The 20,470-nt window shown below is 42.0% G+C and overlaps 1 protein-coding gene across 3 annotated transcripts in view; it reads left to right on the top strand.

Moving 5' to 3' along the window:
• Positions 1 to 20,470, top strand: part of PITPNC1 (phosphatidylinositol transfer protein, cytoplasmic 1) — a 239,540-nt gene that overhangs the window by 66,908 nt on the left and 152,162 nt on the right. The gene's annotated exons all lie outside the window — the stretch shown is intronic.

Genomic DNA, 20,470 nt, shown 5'->3' with positions numbered 1-20,470 from the left:
ATTAGCCACTGCGTGTGCTAGGCAGCCCGGCTATGGGTTTTTCTCTTTAGCTCTTAACCACAAGAAAGCGCTTTTGTCAAAAGGAAGTGCCAAAGTCGTCATGGAAATAGAGAGTCAGGCTGCTGAAGCCAGATTAATGGAGCCCTCCTTAATTGGGGGTGGAGGGGTGGGAGGGGGAGAAACGACTTCCTCTAATGTAGCTACATCTGAGTTTACAAATAAGCACGTGACAACTTCATCCAAGATCCTTATCCTTTCGTCTGACGCTTTATTATTAGACTTCTTTTCTCTTTGAACACCCTAAGGCCCCTCCAAACCAAAGATGGACCCAGAGAATGCTGACATAGACTCAACGATGATTTTTCTGAAAGAGAGGAAAAAAATAGACCTTGGAAACATGGACTAGCATTCATCACTTATAGCCTGTCTTCGAATTTCTAAGTGTATCAGTTCCTTTAAATTCTAAGGATTGGCAGATTCTTTGAGATATTTGTCAATGACAAGTGAAGTATGCTTTGAGTAAAGGCATTTTCTTCTGCAACGTTCATTTCTATTTCAATGGTTTGCCTCAGTACTTTTCTTTAATTAATACTGTTTATGCTCACTGATGAATAATTCAGAGTCATGCAAGCAACAGATGTCAGAGGATTCAAAACGACTTTTCCTGAATTATTTATTATTTCCAAAAAAGTAACAGGTTTGTTGAACAAGTAATTGGCAACACAGATGTAGATCAAGGTTTGTCAGCAGGAAACAAGGTTTATCACTGCTTTCCCTTTTCTGCATGTTACTAACCAGGATCCCATTGGATCAGGGGTTTGTCTGAAATGATGCAAAGGGATCATTTATTCATCTTGGTTGTTGGGGAGCTGGCACCTTGTTTGGTCCCCCCCCCCCCCATTGTGGGTGGATGTCAAAACGTGAATGGGAATTCACCCAAAAAGTCCTTAATGAATGTAGCCTTGAATAACTCTCAGACATAACTTAGAGCAAGTTCCCTGAAAGAAGAATATCTTTGTTTGCAAAGATATCCTAAGAATAGAGACTTAGGGGGAAAAAACACAGTAATTTGACACATATGTAAAGATTTGGGTATAAGAATGTTCTCTGCACAGAGGCTCATATAGGGTCAAATATAAACATCCAGCAATGAAAAATTAATTCAATTCTGATGAATCCAACCAGTAGAATATTATATAGCCACGAAGACCATGTATTTTTAAATTTAGAAGTCTATCAACATAGTAAGTAGAAATTGATATTATGTGAGAGAGGGTATTAAAAGTGTGGTTTCATTTCTGTGTATTTGGGTTTTGGTGGTTGTTTTTTTTTTTCGCTCTCTTTCTTTTTTGTGGGCATATAGAAAAGTCTGGAAGGAACTTCCCCAAGCTACTAATAGTGGTTATTTAGGTTTGGTAGGATCCAGGCTGACTTCTACTTCTCATGTTTTCTAGTCTTTTTGATTTTAGCTCGGTGTGTATTAGTTAAAGTAAGAACTTAAGCTGCTAAAGAGATATGTAACATTGAGATTTAAAGAAATGAATTTCTCTCTCAATTTGCAGTATGAAGCAGGTATACTGGTGAATCTATTTTATTTAGATATTCATGAACCCAGATTCCCTCCATCTTGTGGCTTCTTCATTCCCAGGGCCTCGACATCTTCCACACGTTACAAGGAGGAAGGGGAGGCATGGGAGAATCCTGGTCTCAAAATGGCGCGTATTACTTCTGCTCACATCCTTGGTGGGGAGATTTGCACACAGTTATACCCTGCTGCCAACTGCAAGGCAGGCTGGGAACAGAAACCTGGTCAGGATTCTGTGTGACCAGTTACCACACTATACTACAGAGGAAGGAGAAGATAAATTTTGGTGGACAATTTTCAGTCTCTGCTAAAGGTATAAGAAAAATAATTGTAAAATTTTTGAAAGGTTAGAATTTTGGATTCAATAGCTTTGGAGGACACTTCCTATAAGAATTAAGAGTACAGAAGCGGTATAAAACTCGGATGCTGTTCTTCAAGGTATTTACAGTCTGACATAGTAACTGCACCAATAACAATTCATAGTCATATATACAAAGAACCAAAAGAGTGGCCCACATAGATGCAGAGGGAAGAAATCAGCTAGGATAATGGAGTAAGTATTAGGTGAATTATTTTAATTTATTTATCTGTTTTTACCTAATATTTCCTACTTACTCTTCAGTGTATAGTCAATGCTTTTATTTATTTATTTATTTATTTATTTATTTTACAAAAGTTTATTTTTACATCATTTTGTACATTTTTTTTCCATCTCAATTGTAATCCCCGCGGGTTTCCCATCACCAAGTCACCCGTGTGCCATCACCATAATCCCGTGCACTTCCCTCCCCACCCCCTGTCAGTGCTTTTATTTTAAATGCTATCCTCTCTGCCTTCCCCACTATTCCTTGTCCTTCCTTCTCCTCCCTCTGAACCCTAGGGCCCTCAGGATATGTTTACTGATGTCCACTGGTTTTTGAAAACATATGATATTATCTAGGTGCCTGCTATGCAAATAACCAATATTTATTCTTGTTCTGACTTTGCTGCAAGTTGTTCTCTTAATTGCCCACCATTTTGCTTAAAATGGCTATATTTCATCCTTTCTCACAGCTGCATAATACTCCACACTGTGGATATACCACGCATCTTCTTGATCCAGTTGTCTGTTTGTGGACATTTGGGCTGTTTGCATGTCCCAGATATTGTAAACTATATGGCTATGAACACAGTGGGTGGGATTTTTTATTGATGGTTTCATATTCTGTGGATATATACCCAAGAGTGGGATTGCCGGATGCTTTGATTTTTCCATTTTTAGTTTTTTTTTCTTCAAGATTTATTTATTTATGTTTACAGAACGGGGTACAGGCCAGAGGTATGGTGGTTGAGAAGATTCACCAGAGTGAATCCCAGAGTGGGGAGCAGAACAAGCAGATGTACTGAAAAACATTGCTGAGGGGGGCAGCGGGGAGACAGGAGAGGTCTGCCATGCCATATGGGTCAGTTCCCTGGTGAGGGCTTGAACCCGTGCTGCAGTGGCTTTGGAGAGCCTCATAATGCAGTGCTTTAACTCCTTGGGCCACCAGGGAGAGGTCCTATTTCTAGTTTAAAAAAAATTATTTATTTATTAATACATAGAAGAACTGGGGTATAGGCCAGAGATGCAGGGGGTGAGTGGATTCACCAGAAACAGAGTGGGGAACAAACTTACACTGAAATACAGTGCTAAAGGGAGCAGCAGACGAGACAGGAGAGGTCTGCTGAGCCACGTGGGTCAGCTCCCAGGCTGGGGATGGAACAATGCATGATAGTGCTGAGACTTAACACCTAAGCCACCAGAAAGGCCCCCCATTTTTTTAAAAAAAGATTTATTCATGCAAACAAGGACTGGGTTACTGGCCAAAGGTGTGAGGAGAGAGAGGATTCACCAGAGACAGAATGGGGAGCAGATCCACTGAAATACACTGCTGAAGGAAGCAGGGGGTGGGACAGGAGAGGTCTGCTGTGCCCGTGGGTCAGCTCCTGGCCGGGGCATCATGCTGCAGTGGCTGAGGAGAGCTTCGTAGTCCTGTGCTTTAGCCTATTTGACTACCAGGGAGGGTCCCCAGTTTTGGTTTTTAAAGGTAAATCTAGATTGCTTTCCATTTTGGCTGCATCGGTTCAGATTTCCACCAACAGTGCAATCCTTCCTCACACTTCTTTTTCTTTTTTTTAAATAGTTGCTGGGCTAGGGGTGTGAGATGGCATCTCATTGTATTTTTAATCTGCATCTCTTTTAGGCTTATGTGAATTAAAACGCCTGCAATTCTGCTTCATTGAGCTACCAGGATTACTTGCATCTTTGGAAGTAAAACTATTTGGGCTTACTGACATTTTAGGGTAGCACAGCTTCCCTTTAGATCAGAGAGGAACTGAATCATATTTTCCTACTGACCGAACAATTTCAGACTCTGACTGGTTTTCACTTTACTGTTGTTTATTGTAGCTCTTTGTTAAGTCAGTAGTGACTTAATATATCTTGGGACACAATTTAAAGGAAACTCTTGATTTAATAATGTATGTTATCTTAAAATAAACTTTAAAAATAGGCCTTATAGTTTGTTTTTTTTAATATTGTTGTCTTGAATAGAGTTATTTCAGAACCCATTTGGAAGGCAAATTAGAAGCAACTAGAGATAAAGGGTATTTTTTTTTCTCTTTTGCATGGCAATTTTTCTTGCTTATGTCTCTTTTTTTGGGCTTTACTTTCTTTTGCATTGTAGTTTTTCTACCTTTGATAGACTTTTTTAGTGACCACTTGATAACATCTCTTCCTTCACAATGGGATCACATCATGTCTGTCCTGCTTAGCATTAGATTTTTTCAAGTCTGTTGTATTTAAACCAGTGAAACAACAACAACAACAAAAATTCTGGTTTTGTACAAAACCTCCAAAAGTCAAATAGTGGATTTTGCTTTCTTCTTTAACCCATCTCTGTTATGGTCCTTTAAAAAAAAATATACTGGAATCCAAATGCCTATGATTTGACATTTTCCTGATAATCCACGAGAGCAAAATCTTGGAAGGATGGGATTCCATTGTACTGTTGGTGGAAATCTGAACCGATGCAGCCCAAATGGAAAAGAGCAGGAGGAGAAGAGCAGGACTCATTTACTGCTTTGGTGGTTTTGGGGGAAGGAGGGTGAAGTTCAGGTTGCATAAGTCCCCAAAGGCAAGAAATATTTCAAATAAGCCCAGGTTTGCAAACTGCTGTTTTGCAAATTGGCTTATTTTAGGAAAAATGTTTCTACACTTGGAAGACCTTTAAAAACGGAAGATCCTGTGATCCTCTTCTGTAGATGGGGAACCGAAATGCAGACGTGACTAGAGATGTGCTGTGGTCATGTAGCTCATTTGTGCAAAATTCAGATCCATGATGGACTTTCCAGCAGTCTAGTCAGCCTGCCCCACACCATACCTCTCTTCTCTTGGTATTGTGCTACTGGGAGTCATCACCATCCATGGGAACTCAGGTGGAAATTGCAGGGGAAAGGGCGATACTTGCCCAGCTGATAGCTTGTAGGAGTGCTGAGCTGGGACCCGGATGTTCTGCGAGTGAGGGCGCCATCTTGAGGCCGCCATCTTGAGGCCGCCACTCTTCTGACCCCTCCTCAGCCATTTGCCTGGGGAGCATCTGCAGAGGTGATGTGTTGCGCGTCTTGACTCATAACATCACAAGTTCATTTGAGGCAGAAGTTGGACTTATTGCCAATTTAGAAGCCAAAACATTTCTACAGAGCTCCATTTTTCGTTGAACACTTACTCAGAGCACTAAGAGTTGAACTCTCACAGTGACAACAAAAATAAAATACTTCCTTCATATCATAAAGCGGTCAAAGAGCTGAAAAGCAATGCCTTCTTTTAAAATAACTTTCTTACCCCATTTTGATTAACATTAAGATGAATTGTCCCTCCGAGGGTGTGGTTCTGGTTTCATCTTTCAAGATGTTTTGGAAAATGCTTTATGACTTAAAGTTTCATTGATTTCAAAGACAATAAACTGACTTGTTCCTCCACCCATCACCTTCCCACCCACTGGAGAGCAGACTGGGAAGCTTTCTATGAAGACCAAGCATTGGGATTGGTGGGTAGCTTGGGTACTTTAAACTGTGGCTTTTCTACTTGAAAAATACAGATATTAATTTGCCAAACACAAGTGAGCTTATAACCAGAGAGCGGGAAGCTTTACTACGTAGTCAGTACTGCTGGCTGTCACATAACAGCCTTTCTTTATCCCAGATTCTTCATCCTGCTTTCCTCTCTGCCATACCCAGGAAAAGTTTGTAGCAGTGCCTATGTGATAAGATACTCAGGCTGGGTCCCTCCCGAGCTCAGCCTAATTAGCTTCCTGTTATACTTGAGATAATTTATAGCGAGCTTTTTCCAGATTAAAAACATACGCCTCTGCTACAATGTTTTGCTATTCTAAATTGGGATTATTCTGATTTTATATCAAAGAATCAATCTGTAGTTTGGTTACCACATAAGCTGGTATAATTCCCTCGGGTTCACTGCGGTCATCCTTAATTTATATTTAACCTTGTTGGGAAAAACATATGTAAGGCAGCGGAGTCCTAATTTACAACTTGCTGGTTCTAATGTTGCCAATTAGTCTGGACCTGTGAAAATATGTCTGATTCCCTAAGAAATCAGACTAAACATTTTTATAAAATCTTCAAATGTCATTCTAACGTTTTGCATTTCTTTTGATGCTCGGTCATCTTGCCAACGAGAGTAGTTTTGCCTCGCACCCCCATCTTTCAAATCAAAATGGAGACTCAGAGACCCTGTGACTTACCTAAGGTCGGGAGTGTGCAGACACCTATCATACTTCCAACCCTTGTCTAGACCTCTTTGTAGATGTAGGTGTGTGTCAGTTTCCCGGTGGCCAAGCTCAGAGAGCAGCTGTCATTGGCACAGTGGGAAATATGTGGCGCTCGCTGGAGAGTGTCTGGCTTTTCATCTGGACTTGTGGATTTTGGAACAAGGTATCTGCCAGACACGGGAGTTGGCAGTAGCTGCCGCTGATGGGTGCTGTGGGAGAGCAGAACGGACTTGCTAAATCAGACTGGAACGGCGGGCCTTGAGAGGCATTGGGACTACAGAGAAAAAAATGTTATTAAAGATGACTCTTAAGATGTCAAGAGGGGGAAAAAAAAGACTTCTTAGGTCAGAAAAGAGAAAGCTATCACACTGAGAGCTGCTGCCAGAGGAATGGCTTTTTTAGGGCGTTTAAATGCATTAGATTAGTCTGCAATGTGGATTAAGGGACTGTGGGATTTAATAACTTGTGTATTAAAGAATGGCCCTGCAAATAATACTCTGTCATAAAAATGTAACCTCTCTAATGGAATTTTAGAAGCAATATTAAAATGATTCGTTAGGTGATATTTCCTAGATGTATTAAATAAAATATCAAAAGTTGCAATTGATTAAACTGAAACTTGAGCATGTGAGTTATTAAGCACTAAATTCTGTTACTAGAGGATTTTTTTTTTTTCGGAAATGAACTAAGAAATTTCTCTCTTTACATAATTTATGGTCATTCTGTTGTCTCAGTGTGCCAAAAAATGTTCTCAGAGCCTGGCAGTGTTTGGGAATATAGTATATTATCTCAGTGTTGGGCTATATATATAATATAATGATCACTCAGTATATATTGATGGTGGTATTTCGTGAGCTGAATTCTCTCTTATGGGGAAAAAAAGGAATAGGCCTTCGAAACAGGTGATACTTCGATACTTCGGAAGCCACTAAGGAGTGTTGGTGGAATGTAGACTTTTTCTTCCTCACGTGTGGCAGTATATAGTTTTGCTAACTTCTTTTATGCCTAAAAGCCTATCGAGAAGACAGCTTTAGTCTGAGTTGGCACCATCGCACCGCTGGGATGGTGAACCACATTCTCTTCAACCACAAAGCTGAACCACTCTGTAGTTCCAAGGTTCTGTGGCCTCCAGAGAGCTGTTGGAAGTCCCTGAGCTTGAGTGGCGTTTATGAGAAAGGGGGTCCCCTCCTCTCCATCCAAGAATAAGCAGATGGAGCAAACGGAAAAGGAAGTCAGGGCAGGCAGTGAAGTTGTTGGGAATCCAGGAACACTATGAGGACTATAATTGACTGACAAGTGGCTATGAGTTGTAATAGCTGGAGTAGAGGGAGAATTCAGGGCACCCAGGAAATCCCCTCTTACCCTCATACTCTTTCCTGGAGTTCCCCAAGCCACATGTTCTGGATGGCAGAGTATTGTGGAATTTATTCCTAAATATGCAGTACAAAACGTGAAACGTTTCTCACCATTGGTGAGCATCATCACAAACCAGTTGCCTCGTTTTGAGGTTAGATCACCTTTATTTCCCATGGACAAGAACCTCTCCTCTTTTCTGCTACTGCTCAAATGTAGAGACCTTTATTTGGCAAAACTTTATGTCAAAGAGATAAGTGACTGTTTCACTGTGTCTGTCTGACAACTTTGCTGTGCCCCAGTACCTAATCCAAGCCAATCCTAAATGATTGGGTTCTGGCTGAATCATCAATTTGCAAACTCTAAGAATGGGGAACGTTTACATTCTTCCAGCTGCCAAACTTTGGGCTTCACAGTGAATCATTGGGATAGACTTTCTGGGCCAAGTATAAGTGTTGCTCCAAGCTACTGGTCCAAGGCTGGGGGAGCAAGACGAGTTAATTAAGAAAATATATATATTTATTACATCATCCTTCATTTTTGTACAATGTATGATTTCCCCATGAAATTCCCATCACCAGTTCACCTGTGCACCATCACCATAGTCCCTTGTCTTCTCCTCCCCCTTATCCTGATCCTTCTCCCACCTCCTCCACTGCAGAATGTTTCCAATCTATAGTTGCCTGATGTTTTTGATATATACTTTATTATAGTTACTCTTTCCCCTGATCCCTTATTTGGTTCCTTTATATTCTCCTATAACTGAGGCCATTCAATATTTTTTCTTTTCCCTTCTGGCTTATTTCGCTGAGTATAATCCCTCCCATCTCCATTCATGTTGCTGCAACTGGCATGAGTTTATCCTTTTTGATTGCTGAGTAATAGTCCATTGTGTAAATATACCACATCTTGATCCAGTCATCTAATTTTGGGCATTTGGGTCGCTTCCATACTGATTGTAAATTGTGCTGCAATAAACATACGGGTGCAGGTGTCCTTTGGAATGAATGTTTTTGTGGCAGGATGAGTTTATTTATATGTGTGGCCATTGCTCAGACACATGGACTTGGGCACCAGCCTCTGGAGCCTAAGCGACTTCCCCTTGAAAACCTCTTCTCATGTCGTCCCTTGTGTAGGATCACCATGGATTGCTGATTGAAGAGAAGGATTAACTAGCACCGCTGATCAGAGAAGAGCTGTGGGTTTTTTTAATTCTCTCTCTGTCGCTGAGATGCCAGTAAAGGCAAAAGCTTACTCACTTGAAAGGTTCGGATTACCCAGCAGCTCAGAAGAGCCGGTGCTGGCAGAATTTTTTCCTTGCTAGAGTTTTCCTTTGCCCCTAGAATACTAAGCAAAAAGGAAGGAAAACATGAAAGATGGTCCCATTAAAAAAAAATGTGTTTGAATCAACCCATCAAAGAGAAAAATCAGAGATTTCTCAACTAGCAAATAAATGGCATTGCTGCATTGGAAATCAGAAAAAAAGGCTTCCATGATAAAGTTATTTGGGAATTAATCATCAGTTGGCTCATCGTCCCAGGCGTGGCGCATATCAAAATTCACCTCGTGTTGTCTGGAAGCTGGCAGCCTGGTTGTTATATAATATGAAACACAGGATTTGCCAGCCAGCCCTCAATGTGCCCTGGGGGAGTTAGAGACTCTAACTTTTTCTTGAGTCAGCCAGTCCTGCCAACTAGATTTTGTTGCCCTGGGGTATACTGGGCACAGACCTCAGGCTTCACGATTTTACGGATGACAGGTCTACCTTTGGGATTTGTCCACACCAGAGAGAAGTGAGGGTCATGCAATGAGATCCTGTTTTCTGCTTTTTCAGTTTGGAAATGTGGTAAAAGACACATCATAGAATTTACCATTTTAATGTTTTTAAGTGTGTAAAAAGTAAGACCCTTGAGAGCTGGGGAAAAGACCCAGTTCTCACTCTGACTGTCTTCACTACTGACAAAGGAATATCACTCTCAGCAACTTGGGTGCCATCTTGCTTTTTAAAAGATGAAGTCATTTCAGGGGTTTCCTTCTTTGATGCCTCCTGTATCCTCTTTGGTTCCAGAAGTCTCACTGCTGTGCCAAAGGCCACACTCTGCTGTTTGTCTCTGATCTTCTCTTCACCTGGGACCCCAGAATCCTAGGGTTTGTAGTTAGTCTAAGGCATAACTCTTATCTAGCTTTGACTAATACAGGAATTGCCTTCCTAACATTGACCAAGGCATTGCCTGGCCCTGAGGGAGGCAGCCTTGTTGGCAGATTGGAAAAGGGTGTGGTAGTCCAGTGGCAGTAAATACATTGGTTTTCTACCATCACCACCCTCCATCCACAGAAGTCTTTGGTCTTGTAAAATTGAAACTGTATCCTTTAAACATTCATTTTCCCTTCTCTCCAACCCCTAGCAAACACCTGCTGCATAAATTTAATGATTATTTTAAGTTCTTCAGGTTAGTGGTATCCTACAGTGGTTGTCCTTTCGTGACTTATTTCACCTAGTACAGTGTCCCCAAGGTCTATCCATGTTCCAGAAATGTCAGCACACCCTTCCTTTATCCAAGCCAAATACTATTCCACGGTGTGGATATACTATATTTTATTTATCCCTTCTCCTGTCAATGCATGAATTGCTTCTACCTTTTGACTGTTGTGAATACTAATATGAATAATGCCGCTATGAACTCCAGGAGAGGAGTTGCTGCACCATATGCTCGTGGAATCCTTTTTGAAAATAGAAAAGTACCCCTACATCGCATACAGTGTTAGAAACCAATGTTACGTCAACACAATTCTGAAAACTCAGTAAAAGAACAAGAATATCATGAGCCCCTATGTCTACTCTAGGAGCACAGGTTCCTGACTGCTTGCTTTGTCCCATGGCCGCCTCGCATGCCCCTGGTCATAGGCTTGGTGGGAAAAGGGAGTCCTGTCCCCAGCTGAGATCACCATTACATTGTCTCAGTTCGACCCTGCACCTGATTAGCTCCCCAGAGCTCAGAGAAGTTAACAAAGTGAAGATTAAATCATGTAAGTGACTTCTCCTCCCTTTTCTGCTTTTGAAAACAGTTTGCATGACTACACAGCTATTTTACCTTAAACCTGAGTAAATGAATGGCGTTGCAGGTTGGCTGCACATTGGTGTCACCTGGTTGCCTACTGACATCGAAACCCACCTCCAAGACTGTGATTTCATTGGCTGAGGCCTGGTCTTGGGGATATTTGAAAGTCCCCAGGTGAATGTCTTCTGGGTTCCGAAGCACAGACCCATGAGGTCCATGACTGATTACAAATACAAAATGTTCTTCCATCCCAATCTTTTTGCTGGTTTTTGGTTATTTCTAAAGAATACATCTGCATATTTGTAAACCTCAGCCCAAGTATTAAAGACTTTTAAAAGGCTTTTTTATTCTTTTAAATGAATGAGGCTGGCTGATGTCATTTCCAGTCCAAGAACAAGGAGACCTAGCTTGCGCTTTTGAGCATGTCTTCATCTAACCGGGGATGAGGAATTACTGAACTTGTTCAAGACTCCAATTTTTTGTTTGATTGTTTAAGTGTTGTCTTTAACATTAGAATATGAATTGACACGCTTGTCTGCGGCCATACCACCCTGAACGCACCCGATCTCGTCTGAATTGACACGCGAGTGAGAGTGAAACCAATGATTCATTTTTAAAATGTTCCTTCTAGGCAGCTCTAGACCCAGAGCTGCCCGCTCGTGTCTGTGCAGGTGTCTTTTTTCCTTTCCCAATAAACTCGTCCTTTTAAAATGGAGAACAAAAAAAGTTCCTTCTAGCTCGAACATGCCATGACTTTGAATGAGCAGGTGGATCCGATGCGGAGTGAGGAGGGAGGCGTGAGGGTTTGAGAGTGTGGGTACATCATGCTGCAGCAGTAATGGGCTGGTGGATAAGAAAGCCCCTGGCAGGCACCGCTGGGAGTCCTGGTGCCCCAGAAGCAGTCTTCAAGGCATTTCTGATCAGTAAATAAGAGCATCTAACATGAAGACTTCTAGAGATCTGTGAGCTATTAAAAAAACAGGCCTGTCCTGACAGGGAGACAGTTAGAATGTCTTGAAGGGAAATTTTTTTTTAAAAAAAAGATTTATTTATTTATGCATATAAGAAGTGGGGTACAGGCCAGAGATGCAGGGTGCGGGATGAAGGGATTCACCAGAGACAGAGTGGGGAGCAGAACAGGGGAATCTACTGAAATCCACTGCTAAGGGGAGCAGTGGGCGGGCCAGGAGAGGTCTGCCGCGCCATGTGGTCACCTCCCGGGCAGGCGGGAATCGAACTCATGCGGAAGCGGCTTTAGCTTCTCAGTGCTGAGCTTTAACCCGCTGTGCCACCAGGGAGGGCCGTAAAGGGAACTTTTGTAAGTGATGGAGAGAACAGAGCAGAGCCTCAGGGTCTCCACCTCTGTGACCATCGTCACCTCCTTGCGCCATCCCCCTTGTGCCAAAGATCTGCTAAAATCGGTATTTCTCCCTGGGAATTCTTTCAAAGTGTGAATTTACTCCTCTTCTCCTCTGATCCTATTCACGGGATGTGAATACTTCAAGATTTTGTTTTTGTCTTCTCTCTTTTCAGATTAACACAGCTAATGCGATTGAAGTATGGTGCCAGGGGCTATTAGTGTAGAGACCGGGAGAATGTAGCCCTGCCCTGGACACCTCCGGGAGGGGAATTTTTCACAGAAGCTTCTTAGGTCTATGGGAAAGTGAGAGGACCTCCTGGGGGGTGTTGGGGGCGGCCGGGTCAGCCTTTGGAACGGGGAGCCCGAGCCAGCCCCTTAGCGTGTGGCCGGCAGGATGATGCAGAAAGGCGTGTGAGAATGCAGCCGGCGGCTGCAGCTGGTGCACTTAACTCTGGGCAGCGCGTTCCCAGGAACCCGCAGGACACTGAGGACCGCGAGTGATGTAACCCAGATCTGCCAGATGTGAGAGCCAGCCTGAGTCACGTCGGGTGACTCATTAAGAAACATTTTCTGGGTCATCTGGGTTGGAAGGGCTGGCTCTCTTCCTGCCATGTGGGTTGGAGACACCCAAGTCCCGCTAGGAATCCCCAAGTTCACTCACATCTGTCTAAAATTACAGCCTGACATTCTCCAATGCCGCATCAGAGAGTCCAGACTCTCTGGTCTCTGGCTTGTCATTTGTTAAAGGATTTCACCACTTTGGGTACTGTAGGGTGAGAGTGAAGCCACTTAATAAAGTCATACGAGTAAGTTGAGTGAGGTTCTCTACATTCTGCTGAGATCAGAAAGAGGTGACAGTTTGCAGGAAGCCAACAACAGCTGGTATTGTAACTAGTGCAGTGCCAGGAATTGGGGTCGTCTTTGATGTATGCAAGATGATGAATACGTATTTTTGAATACATTTTCTGGATTTTGTTTTTCTTTGTTTTTTTAATGTTTCTTTAGCAAGCTGATTTTAAAACCTCTTTGTGGGTATATAGCAGACAGTCAGAAAAGTGTATGCATTGCTGGGTAAAATTTCACACCCAGGTAATAGTCGTGGGTTGAATAATGCTTCCCAGAGCCCAAGAATCTGATCTTATTTGGAAGGTGGTCTTTGGAGATACAGTTCGGTTTAAGGTTCCCAGGATGAGAGAGTCCTGGCTTACCTGGGCAGGGGCCTTAAATCCAATGACAAGTGTCCTGATGGGTTAGAAGACACAGACACAGGGGTGAAGACCTGTGAAGATGAGCTGGTAATGGAGAGGTGTGCTTACGGCACAGCTGGAGCCTCCAGAAGTCAGAAGTCATGAGGAGCAGATGATCCCCAAGATCCTTCAGCGGGACGTGTCCCTGGGACACCTTGACTTCTGACTCTGGTTTCCAGAAATGAGAGGGAATAAATTCCTGTTGTGCTAAGCAGCCAAGTTGGTCGTAATTTGCTATGGAAACTAAATAGTAACCAACACCCAGAACAGGAAACAAAATGTCACCCAAATTCAGAAAGCCCCCGACCCTGTCTTCCTCCTCATTTCTGTTTTCACATTACCCCCAGGAGAACCACTATCCCAGTCCTTCCCCCACCGCACCCCCCTTTCACGCCCTGGGAGCACAATGAGATGGGATCCCGAGGTGTATGTAGTCTTGTGTGGTCAGGTTTGCTGGACTCAGCGCTGAAATTGTGTCCACACTTTGTGTGCTTGGTCAATATGATTGCCGTATAGTGTTCCCTGGTATGGACAGACCACAATTTAGTTGTTCTCCTCATTTTGGGGGGCATTTGAGTATCTGTTACAAATGGTGCTATTCAGGAATCTGTCATGTTGAAGATCTGTGTGCATTTTTGTTGGCTGTAGTCTCAGAAGCTGAATTCTTCGGTTATAGGCTCTGTATATGTTTGGTTTTAGTAAATATTGCCAATTTTCCAATTAATTTTTAACAGCCAGTCATTTTGGAATCCTTTTGTTAAATGGAGAATCCAAAAGCAGATTCAATAGCCCTCTGTATGGCTGTTGTAGAAGGTCTAAGTGTTGAATTTAGGGTTGCGTAGGAGCAAGAAAGAACCTCGCTTTCTAGCTAGGATCTCTGCACTCGCAAGGCATGTCTCAAAGAGCCCATTAGAGGGCTGAGTAACCGGCAGAACTCCCAGCTCCGGGAGCCAGAGAGATGGGATACTAACCATGAATTTTAAATATTCTTAATCCATCGCTGGAAGACTGAATGGACCCAGCTGCTGTATCTTCCATCTTGGGTCTCAGAAACAAATCTGCCATCTTCTAAGAGCCCCAGTTTAATTTTCCTTTCCAGCTTTCAGGCTCTGTGCTCTACAAATTAAGAAGCAACCAAATGATATACAGCCTTTCTAAATATCCTCTTCTAATCAGTGTGTGAAAATAGTGCTATTGCAGTAGAGTGGACTAGATTAAAATTTACGGTCCCCAGCTATGTAAATTGCTGCTTTTAGTTTGCCTGTATACCTCAGATTCTTGAAGAGATAGGAGAGGCAAGGTTTGACCTTGACCTATTAGAACAGGGATGGAAGATGGTGGAAGGTGTGGTGGCAGCAACTCTAGCTGTCATTGTGCAAGATAAACCTCCCACATATAAAGCATCTTCCTGCAGGAGAAAAATACAGCTCCACCAGAAAATACCCACAAACCTGACCTCCAGCAGTGTTCAATGTATTTGCATCTATAGTCCATCTATAGACCTTTGTTCCTGTAGACTTTTGTTTCTACAGTCAACAAATGTTTATTGAATTCTGGCTTTGTCCCTGGAGATAGAACATGAATAAAATATACAACACCCCTGTCCACTTGGAGCTGGATTCCTGGGGAAGTTTGTATACATAAAACAAGCTGTTATGTAAGTGACCGTGTAAGCTACACATCCTCCCTCATCACTTTTTGCGCCAGGCCAATAAGTAGGATTCTGATAGAACTTCTGTAGCTTTCTCAGTGGACAAAACCCCTGCTCTTTGGAAAACTGCCCTGTCTCGAAATCGACTTGATTTGTAAGCAATCCATATTGTTTGTAATAGGTCAAAATTCGTTGCGCCTTTATCAGGGCATGGACTTGTCCGGCTACCTCTTAGAACTAAGAGAAGCCAGCCCTGAGAAGCCTTGAGAGATATTTTCCATTTCTTCTGTTTTTTTTTTTTTCTTTTTCTTTTTGGAAGGTAGGTGCAGATTTATTTATCCAGTTTTACTGAGATATAATGGACCTAACCACTGTAAATGTTTAAGGTGCCCGGCATAATGATTTCACTTGCATGCATTGTGAAACCTTTCCATTTCTCAAGGAGTGGCTGTTCTCCTACCTCAGTGTCCTGAACTCCTAGGAGTGAGTACTTACAGCACACTCAACAGCTTGTTAATCATGGAACACTCACTAAAACTATTCTCAATCTTGTTGAATTTGGAATCTCTAACATTCCTCCAACTTTTGTTCCTGGGGGAAGTGAATTTCCAGGATGAAAGGGTTCTGTGGTCAAATAAATTTGGGAAATACTGGGGTAAATAAAGTCACTAGGGTGTATAATAAAGAACTTTTCAGAGTCAGTGCAATGCCCATGAGCTTTGGGTTTTTCTAGAATGGAGGTAATGTATTCATTCAACTATGTATTAATATCCATGTGCCAAGTGCTTGGGTTACAGAAGTGATCAGGACAGGGAAGGTCTCTATCCTCAAATTCTAAGTGGTTGAAACAGTAGGTAAACAAATCTGTACATAAAGAAGCAATTTCTAATAGTGATATAAAAGCAGAAAAGACAATAAAACAAGTAGACCTAGTGGAGGGTGTTGGGATTGGGAGTCTTTTTTTTTTTTTTTTTTTTTACTGTGGGAAATGTTGCTTTGGATGTATTGCTATGTTTTGTTCATTTTGATCCTTTTCTCTGATTTACCATTAATTTCATCATTGCTAAATATATTCAAAATAACAGCCTCCAAGTACCATGGTGATGGATCACAGGGGCTGTGGAGGCGGGAGAACCACGGAGATGACACCTGAGAGAGAAATCAAATACTGTCCCACAACTTAAAAACATGTACGAAAATAATAAAGAAAATTGCACCTAAGCTCCCCCCTCGCTTAACATAGTCACTGTGAGGCAGACAGCAGTCTGTGACTCCAGACTGATTCTCCTGGTGACCGGTAACAAGGTATTTCCTGAAGACGGACAGAGCTGGTGACTCTTATTAGATGAGGTAACAGCCCCCGCAGGTGCTGGGTACGCTGCCTGTGTCCACCCTCGCCACATCCGTGCCCGTCAGCATGACTGACGCCTGGTCCTGCACGTCTTTGCTCGAGGAGTTCCGGTAGCTTGCTTCGCTGCCCACGGAGCAGCCAGGGGCCAGTGCTCCCTAGGAGTCAGTGTATAAAGACCCCAGCTCCCTTCCTCTTGGGGTGGATAAATGTCCCAGCTGTGTCTACATGAATTTTGCAGATGAATTTTGCAGGCTTTTCCAGGGGGATTCAGTCTCCTGCCTAGAGTGTTAGTTGACCTGAAGCCAGTCATTTCTGACTGACTTTTGTTTCTTGTCTCCCTTTCCCACTGTACCTGAGTTTTTTCTCAGCCTCTATGTCTGAGGAAGCTCACACAAAGGATTGGCCAATGCCAGGGTCAAATCTGTAGCCTTGGGGCCTCCCTGGTGGCACAGGGGTTAAAGTCTCAGCAGCTACTACAGGTGAGTTTGATCTATCCCCAGCCAGGGAGCTGACCCACATGGCACAGCAGACCTCTCCTGTCTCTCCCGCTGCTCTCCTCAGCCACGTATTTCAAGTCAGTCTGCCTGTTCTGCTCCCCACTCTGTCTCTGGTGAATCCTCTCACCCATCTGCACCTCTGACCTGTACCCCAGTTCTTGTATGCACAGATAAATAAAAATCTTTCCAAAAATGCCCCTGAACCCATGAATTCTACCCCAGTGACTTAGTCATATACATGTCAGGCAAGATAAATTAAAAAAGAGAAGACAATCTGCCTATATCTACATGGATCTCACAACATAGGGGGAAAACCACGCAACTCTAAGATGACGTGGCATATTTTCAGTGGCTTCGCTGACTATCTTGGTGTTTAATAATTAGATAGGAGTTAGCAGCTGGTAACTCGCTATTAGTGAAGATACACTCTGCTTTAAGAAAGCCAGAGCAATGTCTTCAATAATAGCTGCCCACTCTCCATTTAGACATTTGACTGAACTGGCAAATCATAGTTTGATTCTTTTTTAATTAGTGGCTAAGTGTAGATTTTAGCTCACATTGTTTTAGATAACCTGGAGAGCTAGACAGTTCTCTTGTTTAGCATCCTGTGATGCTAAAATGATGAGGTAAAATAAGACAAGACTGATGTTACTACTCATGTGATAGACCGTAATTAGTCATCTTTCCTTTCTTGAAAAGTAAAAAGCTATCAAAAATTAAAATAGTAAGTCTGTTTTTTACTTCCTAGACTTTAGGATATGCTCATAAAAGAAACTGGTTTATGAATTTGAGTTGTACACTTGAACTTGTACAGGCCACCCTGATGAGCGGAGATTTCTCATTATTGAGACTTGATATGTTAGTATTGTCATTCGTATGGAAACTCAGAATTTTACATACACTTTGCCAATAAATTCATGTCTTAAAGACCTAGCCACTTTAAGAGCTTCTACTTTGAGGATTTTTGAAAAGTTATCCAATACTGAAATAGTCTTTCTCATTTTTGACTTCTAATTTTTCTAGATTGTGTACAGTTTTTCTTATAATTCTGTTTTTTTTTTTAATCAAATTTACTCGCTGACTGTTTGTTCACAAAACAACAGGATTTTGGAGAACAATTTCACACCTCAAAGTGGGCATGTGCTTTGCTCTCCCTCCCCCGAAGATCCGGTATGGACACAATATCACATTACCCCTCACCTCCTGAAATATTCCGGGAATATTTCTAGTTCTATCCTGGGTTCTCGAGAGCACCGTCTCCCTCCCCCTACCCCCTCCCAGGTTCTTTGGCTGGGGGAGACATTGTGATTAGACCCAATCAAGAATGATATGTCACCATGCTCACTGCTTGTTGGGGTGGCTTCAGAGCGCCCAGTTCCCTTTGTGGGTGACTCGCGATGTTCCAGGTGGTGGACAGCACCCCTGTCCACTCACTCGAACCATGGAAGTCTTGGGGGTCTTAGTGGCCAGAGCATAACTGGGCCATCTGACCCATATCACTGGGGAGTAACCTTTACAGCACTGAGTTAATTGAAGAGAAGGAACATTTAGTTAATTCTATTATGTTGTCAAGGTGACATTAGTAGATTTTTTTTCAAGCTGAAGACATATAATCAGCATTTTAAAAAGGTATGTAGAAATAAATAGCTCTGGATACAGGACAGTTTATCTGTACTTAGTCTCTTCTATTTAATTATTTTCCACTCTTTATGCTTACGGTTTTGGAAATTCTGAAATCCAAATAAATTTCTGGTATTGCTGGGAATTGAATTCTGAGAGGAAGATGTTACAGGAATTATAGGCAGCATTTTGCAATAATGCCAAGCATGGCCCTTCTTAGAGGAAAACAACTCCAGAGAGTAAGATCGTGTTTGTGTGTGTGTATGTGTGTAGGGAAACAATCTTTCAAAATACCACCCCTTTGACAGATTTTAATGAAGATATTTCCTCTTCCCCTTATTTTTCTTCTCCATTTCCTCTTTTTTAATTATAGATTCTTGGGTGCAATAATTCCTCTTGTAAGTTGTATGAAAAACATTTTCATTCCTCTTACCCCATAACCAAGCATGCAGCTTATTTTTATTTTTTAAAAAAATTGTTTATTAAACTTTTTTATTTTCTTACATTGCTGTTTACCTTTATCCAGTATTTGATTTCTCCTCTCATGTGTAGTCCCCATAAATCTCCCACCACCACAGCAACCATAGACCATCACCATTGTCCCTTGTGCTCTTTGGCTCTCTTGACCTATTTCCCTCCCTCTCCCCTGACTATGCTTTCCATCTATAGTAAGACAGCACAGCATTTAAACTCCACTCTGGGATGAGGGTGGGGGCCTGGTGGCGCAGAGCTTAAGTCTCAACACTATCAAGCTATTGCCAGCCACTGCTGCATGAGTTCAATCCCCAGCCAGGGAGGTGACCCATATGGCACAGCAGACCTCTCCTGACCCACATGCTGCTCCCCACAGCCGTGTGTTTCAGTCCATCTGCCTGTTCTGCTCCCCACTCTGTCTCTGGGGAAGCCTCTCATACCCTACATCTCTGGTTTAGATCCCAGTTCTTGTTTGCATAAATAAATAAAATTAAATCTTTAGAGAAAAAAAAAATACTTCACTCTGTTCAAACTCAAGAAAGCATCTGCATGAGCCCTCCTGAGAGCACTGTGTAGTGAGCCCTAGGAAAAATGTGGTCTTCCTTGCCAGGCTTCAGGAATCATCCAACCTGGACTCATACATGCGATGGAAGAGAATTAGTGCTTTGGAAAGTTAGCAGGATGGTTTCTGTCTAGAGAAGGTTGTTGAGGGTGATCATTTCAAAATGCATAACTGTTTTCTTTAATTCAAAAGTAGCTTTGTATATATACATGTATATATAGATATATGTGAGTCTGTATAAGATATTCTCTATCTTTCCACTCTGTCCTCCTCTGCAGAACTCACCACCATCAAAAATGCTCCGTTTATCCTTTCAGCCTTTATTCTGTGCTTGTTGTGAGAACACGAGAATGAGACTTGTCTAGGTTATTTTTTTACCTTAGGTATTCTTCACACAAGACACATGACAATAAATGCACTTTTAAAACTATTTATAATGGTGATTTCTGTGTGGATTTACTTGTATCTACCACATTCTTGCAAGAACTCTGTCAATAAACAATGTTACTGTTCCCTTAATGATGATGGACATTTAGGAAATTTCCATTTTTTAAAACAGTAAGAGATATCTGCCTCTATAGTTCCTTTATATATATATATATCTTTGTGCATGTGTGTGTTTTCTCAGAATAGATTCCTAAAATGGAGTTCTTTGTCGAAAATAAATACCCCTTCAGTTCTGATTGACATTGCAAAAGTCATACCACTTTATAGTCAGTGAATGGTCTCCTGATTGTTCCATCCTTTCTCCAAATACTCCAGAGGCCACGTATTTCATATATCTTTTTCATTTTTGCTAGTCTGTTGCTTAAAAAATCTTGGACTTAATTGACATTTTTTTTTAAAGATTTATTTATTTGTGCATACAGAACTGGGGTACAGGCCAGAGACTTAGGGGTGGTG

This window comes from Condylura cristata, unplaced genomic scaffold, assembly GCF_000260355.1.
Source record: "Condylura cristata isolate star-nosed mole 26May11 unplaced genomic scaffold, ConCri1.0 scaffold00038, whole genome shotgun sequence".
NCBI classification, from domain to species: domain Eukaryota; kingdom Metazoa; phylum Chordata; class Mammalia; order Eulipotyphla; family Talpidae; genus Condylura; species Condylura cristata.
The sequence above is the reverse complement of the archived record's forward strand: the minus strand, read 5'-3'. Positions and strand labels throughout refer to the sequence as shown.